At 41.0% G+C, this 5963-nt stretch overlaps 1 pseudogene; it reads left to right on the top strand.

Annotated features, from left to right (window-relative positions):
* The first annotated feature begins 2323 nt into the window (after window positions 1–2323).
* Window positions 2324–5656, top strand: LOC142105601 (homeodomain-interacting protein kinase 1-like; annotated as a pseudogene).
* The last annotated feature ends 307 nt before the right edge of the window (window positions 5657–5963 follow it).

Genomic DNA, 5963 nt, shown 5'->3' with positions numbered 1-5963 from the left:
AATGGTTTTTATAGAGGAACAAAAAAGTACTGTAATAATGTTCATTGTCACTGCTGGACACATTGGAAGTGATAGACAAGAGAGTCAGTTAGCAGGAAAGGATCAACTGGGGAAAATAGGAAAGTGGTGTAGGAAAATACTGAGTGCTGCTCCATCTCTCTCTCCACCTTCTCTTTAGCAAAATAATGGATTTGTGCTGGCTTCTAGATTTTTCTGCTCTTTACTTCAACCAAAAGCAGTCTCTTATTTGAGGTAGAAGCAAATCCAGCTAAAGGGTCCAAATTTGTTCCTGAGTAAACCTTGTTGCAATGCAAGGCATGCAAATGTATTTTAAGTTATTATTATAATGCAAGGAAAATACTGACCACTTTTGCATATAACACACAAATACTGGATAGCTTTATGTGATGCAACATAGATATGTGAGAGTGCAAAATTACACTTTCCTGCTGTAATTACTCCAAACTCTCAATAAGGCCCAATATATCTAACAAGTTAAATGTTTGTCAGGCTAAACTGTTAATATTAATATTAGATATATTACAGTAGGGTATCAACACCTATAGTATTTGTTGTCATCAACTCTCAGATATGTCAAAGATGAGCATCGGATCAAAGTCTTATGTATGCAGCATTTTAGGTGTTTGCAAGCCAATGGATCTCTTTAAGCAGCTAAAGAAGTGGAAGCATGATCACATTTAGTTGGTGCTTGAAGATTACTTATGAATGTATGTAGCCTGGTAGGCAGGTGATAACTCGGCATGAATAGGGCCAGGACTAATTTCTTTTTTTTACTCCTCACTGACTGACTTTCAGTTTCTATGATTATGTGCACGTCATGGAAGCCAAATCTGTTTGCAAAAGTCATGCTGAAAATTTGTTTTTTGACAAATAATTCTAGGAAAAAATAGAAATTCTAAATACTGCTAATTTGAATACATTCACATTAAAATAATGTTTTATAAAACATTATTTGAAAATGTTTTCACAAAACATTTTTTTGTTCAAACCTTTACTGTGTTTTACTGCATGATTCCTGCATAACATTGTGGCTGATTCACCATACCAGCATAACTACAGAGCTATACTATCCCACAGCTGCTTCACTCATCTCTGCATGAGACTGTACTTTCCAAGGTTCTTTACACAGTGATTACGTACAGTACATATTGCATAATTGGTATAACATGCTTACAATGAATTTGCAATAGGCAAACTTGCATTCTTGTATTCATGACCAGTACACTCGTTTCATGTTTTTGTACAATACAAGATGTTTATATAAACAATGTTCTTAAAATAAATTAAGTGGATATATTTGTTACATTCCACAAATCAATAGAAACAGGAAAGCAGTGGTATTAATGTGTATAAATGTGTACAGTAAATGCTCCATTAAGGGACTGAAAGAACTTTATGGTCTCTTAACTATATAGCTAAATAACATTTAACATATCTTTCTTGTCAAGAATGATTACAATCCAATAGAAGGTTTAAGTTATGCCACAGCTACAAATTAAATTAGCGATTGCACACAAGGACATATGGATTGACTATGTATGATATTGTATTAACTATATTTACTGTTGTCAGTTTTAATGGGTTAAATAATGCACAGGGTACTGTACAAAAGACATTGCAATTAATTTATGTAATTGTTCTAACGTTAGCATTTTCAAATAAAATCACTCAAATATATACTGTTGTGACCAAATATTTTGGCACCCTTGCAGCTTATAATGCATCATTTCGTCCATAAAATTGTTGAAAGTAAAAAAATATTTTGATATATACATATGTATATCTTTGGTTTTAAGTTGAATAAAACACAAAAAGCAAAACAAAAATAAAATACCAATTAATTAAGTCTTAGCTTATTCTACACAGAAATATTTAAGAGGGCTGGACAAAATTATTAGCACCTTTAAGAAGTTGTTAGAAACAATTCGATTTCTAGCAGGTAATCCTCCTTCACTTTAAAACTGAACATGCCTGAGGTGATTTTTAGATACCTGCATTTTAAAAATCACTCAATAAACAAGTTGGAATAGAGAAAAGTACTTCTGCTGTTTTGTCACTGTGTGTACTGCAATGAGCATGGTGGAAAGAATGAGAGCCAAAGAACTGTCTGATGAGGTCAGACAGAAGATTATATCCAAACATGGACCATCTGAAGGCCACAAATCAGTCTCCAGGAACGTTAATGTTCATGTTTCCACAGCATGTAATGTTATTTGGAAGCTTAAGATACATAACGATGATGGAGGAATCAAGATCTTGGGCATGAACATCTGCAGCCACCATCTAGAGATGGGATATATGTATGGCATCCCAGCTGCAGGTGTTCTCCCCTCCTTCAATATCATCCAGTGCCTTCTGTAGTGCAAAGAAACTCAAAGTTGAGCCTTCTGGCTGGGATGTTACGGGACAGGGTAATAGCAACAAGTATTACGCACACAGCAAAAACCTCTCAGTCGCTCAAGGGCATACAAGTTCATCTCATCATGTAGCTAATTTCAGTCTACCTGCATATGAGTCCAGTCTTCTTATCCTAGCCACTGCAGCAGAGCACATAGTGGTAACTGCCGCAGACAGCACAGGCAGCGGACCCACCACCTCCTTTCAGAGCAGCCAGATTTTAAACCACAGAAGCAACGTTTCTTTATTGGAACCTTACAAAAAATGCGGACTGAAAATAAAAAGTGAAGAGGTGGGCAGCAACGGTAGCGTGCAGATTATTGATGAACGGCCACCTCTAATGCTGCAAAACAGAACCGCGGTGGGTGCAGCTGCCACAACCACCACTGTAACCACTAAAAGCAGCAGTTCCAGTGGAGAGGGTGATTACCAACTTGTTCAACATGAAATCCTGTGTTCCATGACAAACATCTATGAGGTCTTGGAGTTTTTGGGTCGAGGGACATTTGGGCAAGTGGAAAAATGCTGGAAGCAGAGCACAAAGGAAATTGGGGCCATTAAGATCCTAAAGAATCATTCTTCCTATGCCAGTCAAGATCAGATGGAAGTGAGCATCCTCTCGAACCTGAGCAGTGAAAATGCAGATGAGTACAACTTTGTGTGGTCATATGAGTGCTTCCAGCACAAGAATCACACTTGCCTTGTGTTTGAAATGTTGGAGCAGAACCTGTATGACTTCCTGAAGCAAAACAAGTTCAGTCTTCTTCCTTTGAAGTATATTCGACCCATTTTACAGCAATTTGCCACTGCCCTAATGAAACTGAAAAGCTTAGGACTGATTCATGCTGATCTCAAACCGAAGAACATTATGCTAGTTGATCCAGTACGCCAGCCATATAGAGTGAAGGTGATCGACTTTGGCTCTGCCAGTCATGTTTCAAAAGCTGTGTGCTCAACCTACTTGCACTCTCGGTACTACAGAGCTCCTGAAATAATTCTTGGGTTGCCGTTTTGTGAAGCGATAGACATGTAGTCACTGGGTTGTGTTATAGCAGAGCTGTTCCTAGGCTGGCCTCTCTACCCTGGTGCATCAGAGTATGATCAGATAAGGTACATCTCCCAGACCCAGGGTCTTTCTGCAGAGTACCTCCTCAGTGCGGGAACAAGAAGACCTCCAGATTTTTCAATAGAGATCCAGATTTGGGCTATCCTTTATGGAGATTAACGACACCTGAAGTGCATGAAATGGAAACTGGAATAAAATCAAAAGAGGCTCGGAAGTACATTTTCAACTGCTTAGATGACATGGCTCAGGATTCTTCAAGTGGATCAGAGTTGTGTACCCTGCTTTGACAATCGCTTATGGTGACTATGTCTACAGACCTGGAAGGCACAGATATGTTGGCTGAGAAGGCAGACAGAAGGGAATATATAGATTAGCTGAAGAAAATGTTGACTATTGATGCAGATAAAAGGATCACTCCACTGAAAATCTTAAACTATCCTTTTATTACCATGGCTCACTTGCTGGATTTTCCACACAGCAACCATGTGAAGTCATGTTTTCAGAACATGGAGATCTGTAAGAGAAGAAACAATATGTATAATACAGTGAACCAAATTAAGAGGCCATTCACCACCCACGTGGCTCCTAACACAAGCAAATTTAACTATGAGTTTCAGTAATCATTTGAATACTGTGCACAAACAGGCGAGCATACTGTCATCAAGCTCATCTGCTGCAGCTACTCTTTCACTGGCCAACTCCGATGTCTCTTTACTAAACTTTCAGTCAGCGCTCTACCCACCGGCGGCAGCACCAGTGACTGGTGTTGCTCAACAGGGAGTTTCTCTACAACCTGGAGCAACACAGGTCTGCACCCAAACTGATCCATTCCAGCAGACTTTTATTGTTTGCCCTCCAGCTTTTCAAGACATGACATTCTCCAGTCATTTGATAAATACGGAGTGTTTTGCTTTTCAAGCTGGGCTTCAAGCAACTGCGAAGCATTCCGGCTTTCCTGTTCAAATGGTCAGCAGTGTCCCTATTGTACCCCAAACGGCTGCTCCTCAACCTCTCCAGATCCAATCAGGAGTACTGACGCAGTGGGCATGGCCTAGTGGAACACAGCAGATCTTGCTGCCATCTACATAGCAGCAACTCCCTGGTGTCGCTCTACACAATTCTGTTCAGCCAACCAAAGTGATTCCTGAGGCTATTGGAAGTAACCAGCAGCTCACAGACTGGAGGACACTCTCTGCTTTAGATGTCATCCCATCCCAAGTATATTTATTAGTTGGGAGCAGCCCTTTCCATGCTTCCTCTACATACAACCCACTCCTCCCAATCCAGGAGCAGTGGCAGCCTATAGTGATCTCAGATACACCTAGCCCTCCTGTGAGCGTTATTACTATTCGCAGTGATACAGATGAGGAAGAAGACAACAAGTACAAGCCAGGAAGCAGTGGTATGAAGCTGCGGTCCAATGTGCTCAGTTATGTGACTGTGAACGACTCTCCAAATTCAGACTCAGTGGAGTTTTTGAAGTTCCCGTAGCCGAGGAATTCCCACACACAGTCATAGCTCCCGCATAATTATTGTGCCTCCATTAAATACTCAAATTCATGATTGCAGTCTGGATAACCATCTGTCAGGTATAATGGGCAGTGTTGGCAAGGCAAAAAATTCCACTTCAAATGGACAATCATCTGGTAGCTGCATCTCCCAAACAGGCTATCGCTCCCACCGCATGCTAAATTGGCTACAGCCTCTTAACCTCAGTCAGAACCAGCAGTCTGTCTCAATGGGATCCCAGGAGAGAAGTATGAATCCAGTTCCTCGTAGACAACAAGCCTAAGCTGCACCTCTCCCTTCAATTTCTCAGGCACTGTATACTTTCCAGCACAGCAGCCCCTTACATTCCACTGTGCACCCCCACCTTGTGGCAGCTGCGTCAGCCACCATCCACCTAACGAGCCAGCCTCATATGTACACCTATGCTCCCACAACAGCTGCAAGCCTGGGGTCCACTGCTTCTATAGCTCATCTGTTCTCCCCTTAGGGCTCCTCAAGGCACACAACCTATGCTACCCACCCCAGTACTCTGGTGCACCAGCTCCTGCACAGTACCCACACCAGTTTGCCACCCAGTCATATATTGGTGCCTCTAGGGGTTCTGCAATGTATACTGGATACCCTTTAAGCCCAACAAACATCAACCAGTATTCATACCTATAATTCAGGATCTGGAAACTTTTTGAAGACTTAACTGTTAAACTACAGGATTTAGTAAAAGCACGCTTGAAGGAAAATGGGCTCTGTTCCTTAATGACTGCATTGTTGTAGTCACATTAGCTTGTTCAGTGTTAACTCCTCCTGTAGTTTTGTGTATCACACGTTTTGTAGCGTCCTTTTGCATAGCTCCATTAGTGTAAGACTGCATTGCTAGTGAGTCAGGACTCTCTTCTGCTGAAGACTGATAGCAATGTGGACTGCAATAACATTCTCCACTGTCTTGCTGCATTTTTTTTTCTTAGTATTTTAG

This window comes from Mixophyes fleayi, chromosome 1 (genome assembly GCF_038048845.1).
Source record: "Mixophyes fleayi isolate aMixFle1 chromosome 1, aMixFle1.hap1, whole genome shotgun sequence".
NCBI classification, from domain to species: domain Eukaryota; kingdom Metazoa; phylum Chordata; class Amphibia; order Anura; family Limnodynastidae; genus Mixophyes; species Mixophyes fleayi.
Note: the sequence above shows the minus strand (reverse complement) of the source record. Positions and strands in the feature narration are given on the sequence as shown.